This window comes from Suricata suricatta, chromosome 14, assembly GCF_006229205.1.
Source record: "Suricata suricatta isolate VVHF042 chromosome 14, meerkat_22Aug2017_6uvM2_HiC, whole genome shotgun sequence".
Classification (NCBI taxonomy): domain Eukaryota; kingdom Metazoa; phylum Chordata; class Mammalia; order Carnivora; family Herpestidae; genus Suricata; species Suricata suricatta.
Window position 1 is genome coordinate 57859791 of NC_043713.1, and position 16071 is coordinate 57875861.

The window sequence follows — 16071 nt, forward strand, 5'->3', positions numbered from 1 at the left end:
TCTGAAGTGGCAGAAAGTCTCAATTGGAAGTTCTTCATCTAGGAGCACTTGGGTGGCTCAGTCAGTTAAGCCTCCAACTTTGGCTCAGGTCATGATCTCATGGCCCATGGGTGTGAGCCCCACACTGGGCTCTGTGCTAACATCTCAGAGCCTAGATCCTACTTCAGATTCTGTGTCTCCCTCTCTCTGCTCCTCCCCCACTCACTCTCTGTCTCTCTTTCTCAAAAATAAATAAACATTAAAAATTAAAAAAAAGAGAAGTTCTTCATCTGACTTTCAAAAAGACTACAGGAAAGGCTCGCTTAGAGGAATACAGTGGAGACGTCCGGCATCTGGACATTCCTTCTGCATGATGGTACACATCTGGCTCTTTGGAAAGAGCAGGACATTTCCCTTCCAGTTTCCCTCCAGATGTCTGAGGATGTGAAGATACAGCCCAAGAGGTGAGCAATTTATCAAGTGTCACTGACTAATTAAAAGCCAGAGCTTGGCAGAAACCTTGCCAGCTTCATTATGCTCATCATGTAGAAATGTCTAGGCTTTTTCATGCAGACACACCCTGTAGTCAATCAGACAGTGGACTTATTTTCTCCCTTTGCTTTATCCATACCTGCCTGAGAGGCCCAGAATTAAGTGAGCAATTGGTGTTCATGTGCAAATGGATGTCCTGGAACAGACAGAGAGGGTAGATGGTTATCTGGCTTCTATAGAATCAAAATTAAGCTAATACCATTCAAATTCCTGCCCAGCTATGTTGTGCCTTCTCAAGGTTGCTTAAATTGAATTCAAAAGCCAAAAACATATGCTGGCCCGGCTCACAGAACAACTGGCGATTGCAAACACATGGTTTAGAAATGCATAAGATGCTCTGGGGTGACATTTGGGGTTGCTGATTAAGTGGGATAATCAAAGAGGCATCATTCAATACCCTTGGCCTTGCACACATGCTTACATCCAAAATATTTTTTTTAGAACAAGCACTAAAAAAATCACTAAATAAAATAAAAATCTATGATGAAAATACTTAGTGGTCCTAGAGATGGAAATTAAATTTTGTATTTGATTTTTATAGGCATCGGTGGAAATGCATGTGGCAAGATGCTCTGCAGTGAGGGTTCTTGCAATTTTGGGTGCAATTTCTGAAATGAGGGAGGTTAAGATCCTTGGTCCTGAAGAATCCTGTACAGGTAACTTTAGGGGACAGCAAAACAAAGTATCATGCTGGAGACATGTCTGTTTCATCAGTCAAGGATGCGAGGGCCAAACCAAATGCCTGCATTCAGAAAATACCCACTGGGCTTAGGAGGGGAAAGGGAGGAGGTGCTCAGAGGTAGCCTATAAGCCTCCTCCAATATCCCAGCTTGGAAACCTTTGTTACGAAAGTGTCAGTGGCTTAGGGTGAGTGGGTGAAATCTGAACAAAGAAGGTGGTCTTGCCCGGTGAAGGAAATGAAAATGTGCAGGACAGAAATCCTTATAAAGGGTGCTGGTGCTCAGACAATTTCAGTGTTCTGGAGTATTTTCTTTGAGTGCATGCTATTAAAAGAACTTGTGCAAGTTGTAAGAGGTTGTGCAAGTTGGCAGAGAGTGCCCCAGCTTGGCTCTCAGGGCTTTGTGCTCAGCCTTGCTATCTACTCACTACAACTTTGGGGATTCACTCCATTTCCCGAGTCTCCGTTTCCCCTTATCTTCTTCAACAGATTCCCTTTGCAAGAGGAATTACTGGCAGAGTTTTGCTTCTTTACCTTCTTCCTTCTCCCTTGTCTGTAACCACGTTCCTGCTGAATAAGTCAATCCCCATATCCTCATGGACGCAAGCCGGAAATACTTTGAGATGTACCAACGGCCGGCAGAGTGTGTGTTTGGGGAGGGAGGGTATGGCTGGGTATTACTGCTGCATGTAGATTGCAAGGAGGCCAAAAAAAAAACCGTGTAGACAGACGTTTTTCTCTTTCTACTTTTCTGTTGTGGAGGTTTTTGCAAGGTTGGCCTGGTTGGAGCAGAGCTGAGCATGGGGATATTCTGAATTCAGAAGGCAAGAAAGAGAATGTAGTTGACAAGGATTTTCTCTTCCTCCCACCCCATCGTGAGTGTGGGGCAGCCTGATGCTGGAGACTGTGGTCTGAAGCAGCGTTTCCCAAAGTGTGCCCCATCTCAGAAGGTTCCCCAACACCTCCGAGCTCTGGGCTGCGCAGGTTTCGAATAGACCTGGTTAGTAGCCAACATTGCCCAGATTCAGGTAAGGAATGTGGGTACAGGTGGGGCCCCCGGACCATTCTCAATCTTGGTTCATTTCCCGGTGGATTCTTGCTGTCTCAACAACTATTTTCGTTATCACCTCCCTTAGGAGAAAAATTAGCTTAAGTTAAAATTTTCCCTATTGAAGGAGAAATACTGAGAGAAGTAAGTTTTTGATGGGTAGCAATCAGCTTTGGAAAGCCACAAGCCATTACAATATCTGCATTTTTTTGGCCCCAAAGAATTAATTTGTGCCCTGTTAGGGGTGATGTCTCCCACCTAGAGAATGTGTGCTTTGGAAGTCCAAGCACGTGTTTCAACAAAATTGCCTGGTTTCAAGTAACCATACCTGCCATCTCCTTTTTCTTTTCCTGGGACAGATGGAAAATTGTCCGAGGAAAAGAAACTCCTTCCTAACTTGCTTGGAACACAATCAGGTTTGTGATAGAGATAACAGATACAATAATTATTAAAGTATGGAGGGGATATGAAATAGGTTTTAAGATGAATTGTTGAAATTTTAGTTCTGCCATTAATTGGCTAGTTAACCTTAGGCAAGTTATGTAACCTCCCTGGGCTTCACTTTCTCAATCTGTAAATTGGAAATAGTATGACCTCACTGGGTTTCTGTGAATTTTAATAATAAAATACATGAGATGTGTTTGGGATAGTGCCTGGCACTATTATTTAGCTTTTATTGGAGTCCCCATTTATTCATTTTTATGATTAATTTTTAATCTGATTACCTAATTTCAGGCATGTCAAGTGATAATAAGTGTTCCCAAATAACACTCTTATGTTTTTGCTTATTGGAGGGTGGAGTGGGTGGGGGTGGTGGTGCTGATTTCTCCTTTAAGGAATGATTAATGGCAGGAATTCTTGGCTCCTGTCGTTGGTAAATAGTAGAGTAGCATTTTTCTGCAGTCTCTTAGTTAGGTCATTTTGTAAGCCATGAAGTTATTAGGAACCCAACTTTTAAATCTTGGCTCTATTGCTTAAAACCTGTGTGAGCTAAAACAAATTACTAGACATTGCTGTGTCTCAGTTTCCTCTTCAGTGAAATGGGAGCAATCATGCCTACCTCATGGCGTTGTGATTCGATGAGGTAATGCATGTCAGAGCATTGTATTTCCTTTCTAGTCCTGCTAGGGACTCAGATGATCTCCTGAGCATCATTTACCACCACCCTTCCTCTTGCTGGCACAACTTGTTAGCAAGTGTGTCTGTCTGGTCTCATTAGAAAACTATCCAGCCACCTGGATGGCTCAGCGTCCAACTTTGGTTCAGGTCATGATCTCATGACTAGTAAATTCGAGCCTGAGTCGGGCTCTGTGCTGACAGCTCAGAGCCTGGACCCTGCTTCGGATTCTGTGTCTCCCCTTCTCTCTGCCCCTCCCCTCCTCATGCTCTGTCTCTCTCTGTTTCTTGATAATAAATAAATGTTTAAAAAAAAAAAGAAAACTATCCAGGGAAGTCTACATGTCTTAAGTAATCTGACTTCACACTTAACTGTAGTCCAAGTTGCTGTATCCGCAGCGCACTTCCCTGGGATGCCTATATGGAAGTGTGCTATCTCCCACCATATTCGAACAAAAACATTCATGGTGCTTGTTGCTGCTGGCAACCACCCTCACAGCCACCAGGCCACCTGCTTAGGATGAAGCCAGCTGGGTGCGTGTGGGACAGGAGATAGGAAAGGCTTGCATTGCTGATGGCAGTGCTGAGTCACTTATCAACCAGTCCTGACACTCTTCCTCCTGCTGAGCTTCAGGGTTTCATGTCATAATAAGAAATAGCATATTTCTTTATTGTGTGAGGAAGTTTGAGTGCAGGTTAAAAGCCTCCCAATGAATACATCTATTTTCCAAAAATCATTAAAACTTTGGATTTTATTTTACCCATTCACTTTTCTTTTTTTAAGTGTTTTTAAAAATTTATATTTGAGAGAGGGAGAGAGAGGGAGAGAGAGAGCGAGCACGCGTGAGCTGTCGGCACAGAGCCTGATGCAGGGCTCGAACTCACAAGTGGTGAGATCATAACCTGAAGTCAGATGCTTAATCAATTGAGTCACCCAGGAACCCCTATGGATTCACTTTTTTATTCATGCCTTCAATTCTTTTTTCTGTGCCTTTGTGTGAATAGCACCATACCACATAGTTGGAAATACAAGAATTTAATGCTCAGCTTGCATCCCCAAAAAGCTTTGATTAGATATGTATCTTCCCATAAGGAGGAAGGTCATGGATGAAGTCACTAGTTGAGGAAGATCCTTCAGGAAGGGGCTCACATGAGACGAGGCACTGAGGCAGGACCACTGGGTCGACTTTCTGGAGTACAATGGCAGGTCAGTTTGGTTAGAGAATTCATGGAAGACGGTTAAGACAAGAATCTAGGGAATCTATAATTAGCATGGAATTAGCCTGAGGAGTTTGCATTGATTTTTAAATGGAAATAAAAACTCAGGACTATTGAGGTATAGAGTAATGGGAGGAAAATAGCATTTTAGGAGGAGTAAGTTGACAGACTGTGGAACCGAGACATGGAGGTTGGAGAGGGAAAGGCCGGTTCAGAGGGTCCATTACCTTTGCCCCCCATCCCCATCACTCCTTTCAAAGTGACAGAGGTGTGCAGGACCCATCAGTGGAACACTGGTTCTGTGTGCCTTGACTCTAGTGTTTCCAGTGATAGTTTCAGATTATCAGTAAGACCCACTCTGGAGCTACCTCAAGGTATAAGGAGGTGAGGTATTTTATTTTGTAATGTGGGAGATTGATTTTAATTTTATTTAATTTTTCTTTATGTCAAGTGCATGGAGTTGGGTTCATCACACTCCTCAGCTCATAGCCACTGAAAGGATTGAAGAAGGTTCTCAGTTTAATATTCTGAGATAAACCAGCCCATAATTCAGATGGTTGCCCTCTCTATGGTCATCATCTTTTGTTTTATCCATATTCTTTAAACATGTAAGATAACCCCAAAGTATTTAGACTAGTGGCTTTGCCTTTAGTGAGGTGGGCCTGAGTCAGAACAAGGTCTACTCTTCCAGATCATCAGATCTTCAAAGACCAAGTCTCTAATAATCACCATCTAGTGTACTTCATGGTTTGATTCCCTGCATTCATTATAAACATAGGCAACTTGACTGTCATATCATTAAATAGTGTTCATCTGGCTTGAAAAAAAACCTCGAGGCTTTTCCATAACTAATTAGCAATTGTAAATATGCCCATCTCCCACTTTAAAAAAAATTTTTTTTAAATGTTTATTTATTTTTCTGCGTGCATGCGAGCAAGAGAAAGAGAGAGCACGAGCGAGCACAAGTGGGGAGGGGCAGAGAGAGAGGGAGACACAGAATCTGAAGCAGGCTTCAGGCTCTGAGCTGTCAGCACAGAGCCAGATGTGGGGCTTGAACTCATGAATCAAGAGATCATGACCTGAGTCGAAGTTGAACACTTAATAGACTGAGCCACCAGGCACCCTCCACTCTTAATACAGATGGTACTATATTCAGCAATGACAATAGTTCTAATTGCTTCTTTCTAAATGTGTATTTATTCCCTCATTTACAGACATTTGAGCACCTACCATGTGTTGCATTGGTTACCAAATGTGGTGGCCACTCAGAATCCACTTCATCTCTTCCCTTCACTGTTTAACGTGTCTGTCATGTCCCCTGCTCTCCTGAGACTGCTCCCAGCCCTCGGACCCCATGGAATCCTTCCCTTGCACCAGGCCTTCTGGGTTCTGTTGATCACCTCTCTTTGAATGGCTTACCTTGACTGCTACTTTTTGCTGTTCTTCTCTCTGGTGACTTATCTCTTACATGGAATTCTTCAGACGTCTGGTTTTGGTACTCTCTTTTTCTGAAGCTATATTCCTAGCGGGTTTGTCTCATCCTATGTATGCATGACTCTCACATCTGTTTCTCAAGGCTGACCTTTCCCTGGAGATCTATCCTCTGACCCCACTCTACCCTGGGGGTTACTTGTCAGTCTTTATCTGAAAAACAAGGGCATCATCTTCCCCAAGTCCCCTCTCTTCCCATATTTTTGCTCTGGCTAATAGAGCTCATTACAAGGCAGCTGATCCACTCTGGGATGCATCCATGAGACAGAGGCTGCAGAAGACTCTTCTACCTCTGATAACTTGTTTCTATTGACTGAAGGGTGGGCAACAGAGGTGTTCAGAATGAAATGCTGAACATTGGTCTTCTCTTATACATAAGAATGATTGTTCCCAAAGAACATGTCTCCTTAGCTTGAGATCTTTCTGGATTGACAGAAAAAGAGGTGGAGTAAAGGCCATTTTGTCAACAGTGCATGGGTGTTTTACTTCTTTGAGTGACCTCTGTCTTGGATGTCAAGGGAGAGGAATATTTGGGAACCAGTTCCATTTTAGCTATTCCTTGGAGTTTACTTGGATTAAGCGCATTCAGGGGATGGAAATGGGTTTTCACGAGCGCTCCTAACCCTGTGGCCTCTTCTGTGGGTCCCCGAGAGGAGCCATTCTGAATGGCTTCTGGCAGCACAGAGTTATTCAGGTTGTGCTACGCCTTGGTGCCTTTGCACAAATTGGTGTCTCTACTGAAAATGCTTGTTTATTCATTTGCCCATCAAATATAAATGGACAGATGACCCAACAGCCCCACTCGTAGGTATATACTTGAAAGGATCGGAAGCAGAGACTCAAGCTGATACTTACACATCCAAGTCATAGCCACATTATTTACAGCAACCCAAGTGTCTGCCAACAGATGGATGGGTAAACAAAATGGGGAACATACACACAATGGGAAATTATTCAGTCTTAAAAAAGAATGAATATCTGATTCATACACAACATGGATGAAAGTTGAAAACATTATGCTAAGTGAAAGAAGCCAGGAAAAGTGTTGTACAATTCCAACTTACATGGAATATATAGAATAGGCAAATTCAGAGAGACAAAGTATATAGAGGTTGCCAGGCATTGGGGGAGGAGAGAGTGGGGAGCTACTGCATAATGGGTACAGAATTTCTGTGCAGAATGATGAAAAGTTTTGGAAAACAGTGGTGATGGTTGCACAACACTGTGAATATAATTAATGCCCCTGAATAGAACACTTAAAAGTGCTTAAAATGGCAAATTTTGTTATATATATTTTACCAAAATAAGAAAAGATATAAACGGAGACAGAGAATGCACCATGGTTGTTCTTAATGTGTTTGCAGACCTCTGTGACTTTCTAGGGCAGGAGCCTTGTGTATCTTCTGGTCCAGCACACAGGAAGCACCAATAAGAAGGAGCTTGAGGTAGGTTTGGAAAAGCTGAGAGATGAGCGGCAGTGGCATGTAAGTACATCTAATATTCTTATTTTATTATCCTGGGACTTTGGTACAGTGCTGATTAGGTCCCTTTTTGCTCTAAAAATTCTCCCCTTCTGGGGTGGTAGGGGTGGAGAGAAGGGTTGACCATGGCATGGTGAAGTGTCTTCTGGTGACAAACTTGGGACAAACCTGGAGTACACAGGGCATGGTTTTTTTTTTTTTTAAGATTTTATTTTATTTTTTTAATGCTTTTTATTTATTTTTGAGAGACAGAGAGAGACAGTGCAAGCAGGGGAGGGTCAGAGAGAGAGGGAGACAGAATCTGAAACAGGCTCCAGGCTCTGAGCTAGCTGTCAGCACAGAGCCCGATGCGGGGCTCGAACCCACAAACCGTGAGATCTGACCTGAGCCGAAGTCAGAGGCTTAACCGACTGAGCCACCCAGGTGCCCCAGGGCATGGTTTGTTGAGAGCACATGTGGAGACTGGATTTGGAAAGTCAAGTGAAGAGGGGTTAGGGATGTCTTGATTCTCAGCTCAGAGCTTTGAGGCGGAGAGGCTGAAGGCTCCTGGGCAGGAGAGTGCTATAGGAGAGTGTGGGTTGAGAGAGGTGGCCTCTGGGGACCAGATGCACTCTTCCTGTGCTGGCAGGGCTCTGCCAGGCCACCTCCAGCAGCCACAGGTAGCCTTGTGGCTTCAGTGCATGGTGAGGCACTGCCTGTGCAGAAGTTGTGATTATGTTGATCAGAACTGGCTTTCACCTGGGGGAAGGGGAAGGATGTCTCTTCTTCTTCAGTTTTTCCTGAGAAAACCCCAATAAAACAAAAAACAAAACAGCCAGAACCATAAAACAAGGAAGTATTCCTCCCTGTGTCCTTCAAAGCACTGTGGCATCTTCAGATCTGGGTACTTGAAAGCTAAAGCTGGTCATAATTTCCGACGGACATAATGTGCATTTGAAATTCTTTTCCACATCAGATTAAATCTGTCTTGGACTGATTTCCTGGAAGTGTTTTTCATTAGAATAATAGTCCTCAGCTGAGAGATCAGATACCACAGAAGGGGAAACAGGAACAGGGGAGCATCAAGTGCATTCTTGAGGGAGACACCCAGTATTAGCCTCTGGGGGACTATTCAGGAGAGACCATCCCTTGTCTAGGTCTGTGCCAGGGAAGATGTGCTGGTCTGGTGGCCCAGCAGTTACCTCAGTGATAAAATCTTTCTTTCTCTCTCCCTTTCTTTTTTTTTTCTCTCTCTCTCTCTCATTTTTTTTTTTTTGATAGAGAGCGTGAGCAGGGGAGAGGGGCAGAGGGATAGAGGGAGAATCCTAAGCAGGTTCCACACTCAGTGCAGACCCCAACGCAGGGCTCAATCCCATGATCCTGGAATCATGACCTAAGCTGAAATCCAGAGTTGGACATTCACTCAACTGATTCCCCTAGGCACTCTTTTTTTTTCACCTTAAAGTGTAAACAAAAAATAAATTGAGTTCAACTAGGAAACCACCCACCTACTCCCCACTCCCAACCAACTAAAATCCATTGCGTCCCTACTGGTTGTAATCCTTCTGTGGTGTCAGGAATATAATGGTTAGTAAGACAAAGTCCTTGAAAAAAAGTAAAACTCACAGGAGGAAACTCCAGGGACCATGACAAAGCTCCGGGAGTATCTGATGACTCTTTTTTCTAGTCTGAAATGTGTCCTTCTGTGGAAGGCAGATATGCACACTCTGCCTTACCTACAGAGGGTTCCAGACTGATGGAGGAAATCCTTCTGAAATTCTTTTCTCCTCCTCCTCTCTGAAACATGACTTGTTTACTGCAGGCTGTTAAGGCCTTGAGAGTGTCTTTAATCCTCAGCCAGGGTGTTTAAATATAATACATCAATAACAGGTAATTATTCGCTTTGAACTTTTTGCTCCTTTCCCCCATACCCTGCGGGGTGAGCTTGGAACTTTTAAGCACTGTAACAGATTCTTTCTATCAAAGTGACAAAACTCATAAGGCATATGTCAAAGAATTCATTCGCTTACTTTAATCCGCCTCCCCTCCTCCCTTCTTGTACTTCTAAGTCTCACCACAAGCATTGTGCATTACTGTGCTGAGGGCCTTGCTTTTCTTTAGACCAGGACCACTTCAGACCCTGAAGAATTTGCCCCCATGCACCCAGCCTTGTCGCCCTTAGGAGCCTCATGCCATTGAGTTTGTTGCTCCTGGTCTGTCACTTTATTCCTGTTTCGAACGTGTCCAGGAAAATCCTGTCAAACTCAAAACTTCCTTTTGCCCCAAACTCATCTTTGATCTGAGAGGCCTGGACACAACTGGCTCCGAGCAGCTCGTTCTGCGCATGCTGGGGCCCAGGAGCTATTTCTGCAAGCATCTCAAGGAAACAAAAAATGGTTTATTTGTTCTGTCAGCCAGGGTGGATGAGGGATGGCCTGCTCTTTGACTCTTGTGAACTCCTGGACCAGCCCTGTCCTGAAAACAGCTTTGTCACCAGGCAGCTCTTCTCATCTCGTGGAGCACTGTCTGTGGGCTGTGGCTTGGTCTGCTCCATGGAAGACACATGCGGTTTCCCTTTTTTTTTTTCTAACAGGTTTGAGTAACCAAGTGACTGCTCTAACCCTATTGCTACATCATTGTGTTAAGGGTGCCAGTTTTGTTTTGTGTTCAAATAAAATCTTTATTGCCCACCCAAGGCTCTTGTATACGTACGAAGGGATTTTCCAGACGTCAGGAAAAGTGGCACACAAATGAATATAAATGCTGCTCGCTCAGAAACCGAAGGCTTAGATGTGCATAACAGATGGTCAAGGGATTCTGTCAGAATTTCCTACCTCTGGCTCTCCCAAGGGAATGAAATCAATAATGAACTAGGGACTCATTTTAGGTGCAAGGAGTTAGCCAGATTAACTAAAGAGAAACATTGAGGGTGTTACGTGACCCTGAGAAAGTGATCCACATTTCTATACCCCAAATAATCAAATTGGATAATTGAATTCTGCGATGTTACTCAGATGGTTTCCTTATCCTTCTAAGGACAGAAATTCACTTGGAATGTAGACATAACAAGATCTAACAGGATGTTCTGGAGTCTCTCTGGGGAATAATGACTAACAAAGTGGAAACTTTCACTCTTAAATCTGATTTCATCCCTGACCTTGCTAGTGACCTTTGGCCTAAGGCCTCCTCTTTCAATATCTGTTTCCCCATGATTATGATGGTTATACAGTATCAAAGGGGCCTTTACATGTCATGAAGAACTCATATGATAAGCAATATGTTTATATTGAAGAACATTGAAGAATTTAGATTCTGTCTCTACGAGATGTCAAAATGTCCTTATTTAAATCAACATGGTTAAAAAAAATCAGTGTCTGGATATCATGAAGATCAATGAACTAGTGGGCTGACTATTTTTCCTTTATCCAACAGTTATTTTGGCAAGATGTGATAGAGCTTGAGTGCACCGTGTTCATAATTAACAAGGATAAGTTGTGCTAGTAACCTTCAGGGAGGGGCTGTCTCTTTGCTACTGAGTGATCTCAACAGGGAGGGTGGGCTGAGTTCTGTAAGGAAAGAAGTCAGATTTAAAGCTCCCATGTTTTTGAAACTTTACCGAGCATAGGGACATCTGGTAGAGAAGATATCCACAGTTTCCTGTTCTCTGCTTTGTTATTTTTCCCCCCATTCTGATTACAGGTTAGGCTTTCATGGGCTGGCCTGGCCAGGGGCTGGGAGATGGAGAGTTACAGGAGCAGGTAGTTGATCACTTTAATTACAGGCCCAAATGTCTTTGAGGGTATTTCTTTCCTTGGGATAATCTTCTGCAGCTTTGTTAACATCTCAGAGGCCCGTGGGTTCTTGTCATCACCACATAGAATTCCCACAACTGGCTAGCTTTCTAGCAAAAGATCTGTCAAAAATGTGGAATCCATCAGCATGAATTCCTAAACAAGTATGAGGAATAGCCATAATTATTGACTGATTGTTAGTTTAGTGTTAAAATGAATTCTTTATCACATTGGAATGATCTGACCATCGGTTATTAAATCACATAGAGAGTTTGACAAATTTTAATCTTTTGAGTTAATTTGTTAGTAGAAAAATAACTCAGCATAAACAGAAGATAGTAGTGTCTTCTTTTTCCAATAAAAATTGAACGAAAGGGATTACTAATTGCTCTCGGATGAATGATTTTGATAAATCTAACTAGAAATAAGTAAGTATACATATTAAAAAGAATCTTCTGCTCTACATAGTGGATACATATGAAGGACTAAAAGAACTGGTATGAGCTTCCTTGACATGAAGAGATTTTAACAGATCATAGGCACACTGCATATTGTAAACATGGGGCTTTTTAGTGTTTCATACATTTGTAGGACTCAGATCACAGGAATGATGTTCTAGGTGAGTCAGAATATTGTTTCTGACCCTAGGTGCCATGTTTCTAGATGGATGTTATGAACTGGAGTGCAACAAGAAGGCCAAGATAGTGGAGAGGTCTTTAAATCATCTCAAATAAGAGAGAGGTTAATGTATTTTGTGCCAGAGAAGACTGTGGAGATATACACATATTTGCCTTCAAACAGTTAAAAGACTTTTTTGATGAGAAAGGAGGAGGCCTTTTTCATAGGAGATTGACTAACATTTCAGAAGGAGAAAATTCTTTTCAGTATAGGAAATATCTGCCGAAGCATGTAGTTTCCCAACTGTGGAGTGAACTGCCTTCTAACCAAGTTCCTGTTCACTCATTACTTATATAAGTTGGAATTCTGGAGAAGAAGTATCATGTATTACGAGGGAGTGCGTATAATTGAATCTGTGTATGGGTTGGTGGTTCACTGCCTCTCTTTGTCCACTTGCTGGAAGGCCCCCATCAACTCTGTTCCCATTTTTCATAATACTACTCCAAAGATAAGATGAGTGTTAAAGGTTAAATTTTAAAATAGAATCAGGAACGCCTGGGTGGCTTAGTCGGTTGGGCCTCCGACTTCAGCTCAGGTCAGATCTCACAGAGCCTCCCTGCATCAGGGTCTGTGCTGACAGCTAGCTCAAAGCCTGGAGCCTGCTTCCGGTTCTGTGTCTCCTTCTCTCTCTGCCCCTGCCCCTCTCATGCTCTGTCTCTCTCTGTATCAAAAATAAAAATTTAAAAAAATAAAATAGAATCAAATCATGACCTTCATATAATTTTAAAATGAACAGGTGTCAAATATTGTTCTTAGCTCATAGACACATGAGAGATCCATTGGATGTTAGGACTGGTTCAAGGGGCACACATCTAGAATCAGATAAGGAGTGAAGAAACGAATTTACAGATATATGCAAAGCTGGCAAAACTGGTCAGTATCCACAGGACGGTAATCAATGGCATTCCATTGGATACAACCTACACTTCTGTGGATAAGAATAAGTTGTATTACTCTCAGCTAACCTTTATCTCTACTGAGTTGTGAAACAGTCTAGTCAAAGGCAAACATCCGCAAAGGAGTATCTGGTATTCCAATGAAAAGGTGTTCAGTAATCTCTTCTGCCTATTTCAAAATCTTCCAATGTTTTCCTATGAGTTAATATAGAAAAAGTTTTCCCTAGAGTGCCTGGAAAAACAGTAAGTGTTCAATCAACATTACATATTATTATCACTGCTGTTATTTTTACCCAAGTTCTCTGCAGATGAATCACCTGGTGGTTGATGTGAAAATCTCTTTAACTAAGGTCTTGACCACCATTTTTTCCCCTTTCTGTTTGGAAGTGCACACACACCAGCTACCATCTTTTATCTTTCACAGATCCATGCTTTTTATGTAAGGAAATCTGTTTTCCACTGTGCATACCAAAAACATCCTTATCCTTGATTCCTTCTAATTCCTAGTTACCTATTGTAGGAAGATTTCTCTCTGACTCAAATTTGTAGTGAGGTGTAAGAAAAATTCTAATGACATTCCTCATTAAGGAAAGCACAGACAGTAGGTTTTTACTGAAGTTACAAATGATAAATTTTAGATTCAGTTATCTCAGCAAACAGAAGCCACATATCCATTGCTTAAGAGTTGTTGAGTATTCAAACATAGACAGAGGAATAATGTTATTTAGACAATTTACACGGAGTTGGCCCTTGAACTATGTGGGAGTTAGGAGTGCTGGGCACCTATTCAGCCAGAAATCTTCGTATAACTTTGACTCCCCCCAAACTTAACTACTAATAGCCCACTGTTGACTAGAGAAGCCTGACTGACCACAAAAGTTGATGAACACAATTTGTATGTGATATATATTATATTCTTACAATATAATAAAGTATTCTTACCACAAAGTAAGCTAGAGAAAAGAAAATGTTAAGAAAATCAAAGGAAGGGAAAATACATTTACAGGATTGTAGTATATTTATTGAAAAAAAAATCTGCTTTAAGTTGGCCTGTGTAGTGCAAACCCATGTTGCTCAAGTATCAACTACATATTTATATATGTTTTTAACTTGCCGCTGTGTGTATGTATGTATGTATGTATGTATGTGTCTATTTATCTACCTATCCTCTATCATCTATCTATCTACTATCTATCATCTATCAATCTATCTATCTATATATCATCACATGCACCCATACAAGTATTTAACTCATATACAGGCAAGTACGTGTATATGATTTGCCACATCCACCTGAGTCCTGTCTTCCATGGTTCTGAACCATGTTTACATTTGGAGGCACTGTTGTTTCTTATAATTATGGCTCACAGGTGATGTGTGTCCAGCCTTTCTCAAAAATCCAGACCCAGGTCAGGGGAGGCAACAGTGGGAAGGACAGAGGGAGCTGGAGCCAGAGAAGAGTGACAGCATGAGAGAATGGGTGACACAGAAACCATTGCTCCTCTGGAAAGATCACTACCAAGAAATTTGGACATTTCCCATATGCCAATTTATCCAGAAAGCAACTCTTACTGACCCTCCTGGAAATATCCCATTTCTAGGAGAAGTAAAATGTTTTCCTATGGAGTGAAACAAAGTTGTGTGAGAGTTGACCTCTGTGTGTGTGTGTGTGTGTGTGTTCAGGCAGCAGGCAAACCACCAGGTGGCCTGAGGCAGTTCTGTTATCTCACCCCAGAGACCTGGTAGCTTTTGTTGGCCATCCTGATGAAAGTTGCAGCTTTTCATTGTTGCAGAACAGTAGAATAGAAATGTACATTTTATGAAGTTTGTAACTATCTTATGTGCCTTTGATAGTTCTATCCCGTTCCTGACAATTTTGCATGTTTTCCCTATCTGCCACGTTGGAGGCAAGCACACCTCTGCCCTCCTGAGGCCCTATCTGTCGCAGGTTTGTGTTCAAGCTCATTGTTTATTGAGGTAGAGACAGAGTCCCTCTCTTGGGAACCTCAGGGATACATTGGGAAGACCCTAGAAATATCTGTAGGAATCTGTAAGAACAGTATATAATTATGTTTTATAATGTTTAAAATGGAAGAGGTTTAAACTCTTAATTACCAACTTTTGCTTTAAGATTTATCTCTCATTTAAAAATATTTTAATAATGCTTTGTCAAAATTTTACACAAAACATTTTCATTTGAAAACTTGTACATAAAATTTCCTGGGTCCAAGTCTAAATATAAACACTACAGCTACTCATGTGTCAAATAAAGATCTGTTTATGTTCATGTACTTTCAGTGAGGATATGGGTGTTTGGCTTGGGGTTTATTTTATATTACCCCCCACTCCACTCAATTGCATATGAAAAATCACAGGATTAACTTCTGGGTGTGGATAAGGGCCAACTCAAAGGCCATTCCACCTATAAATCAGGGAACTGGAGGGCTTTATTCGATTTGCCCAAACCTATCCCAGAGAGATGATGTGTGCATGCACACAGAACAGACACTGAATGCCAAAAATACTTCCTGGAGTGCTTTGGGACTTTGCCAACTCCTGAAGAATTCTAGACATCTATGTATTCTTTATTGAATTGTGTTTGTTTACTTTTCCATGGCAGTGAAATCTCTTTCAATACTTTTAATGGCCTCAGCAGCCTCTGTCCTGTGAGCTTTATGTGTGATCCCGGCTGTGATCTGCTGAGCCCATAGGCCCTGGGTCACATAACTGTTTCTGGTGCCAACACACGTTTTCTTTCACATCTCCATTAACTCGGCAGTAAAGAAGGGAGATTGGCTGGTGAAAGTGTCCTGGGTCCTTCAAATTTTACTCAGGTTTCACAGTCTCTGTAATCTGAGCTCCCTGTACTGAGTGGTTTGGTGGTTATGGTCAGATGAATGCTTTATTCTGACCTATCCACTAGACAGTCATGTTTGGGTGTGTGTGTTTGCACAGCATTATAATTGTTCTGGGGGAGCTCAGAAATGTCCTGGAGGATGTCTCTACGTGGATAGGCACACGCAGCCAGAATCTCCACCTGATACACAGCCAGCTCTATTCAATGCCCAGGTCTCCTGATCACCTTGACCCCCGGCACGAAACCCACAGTTCAGTGTACCCATGACAAAAGCTATGTTTATGTGGAATGCTGTCTCTACCTGGT

At 42.1% G+C, this 16071-nt stretch overlaps 1 protein-coding gene across 2 annotated transcripts in view; it reads left to right on the forward strand.

Annotated features, from left to right (window-relative positions):
• Positions 1 to 16071, forward strand: part of LOC115277984 (cytosolic 5'-nucleotidase 3A-like) — a 162543-nt gene that overhangs the window by 113587 nt on the left and 32885 nt on the right. For both annotated transcript variants that reach the window (XM_029922400.1, XM_029922399.1), the window contains exon 3: positions 7448 to 7528. The gene's annotated coding sequence lies outside the window, so the exon portion shown is untranslated. The remainder of the gene's footprint in view (positions 1 to 7447; positions 7529 to 16071) is intronic.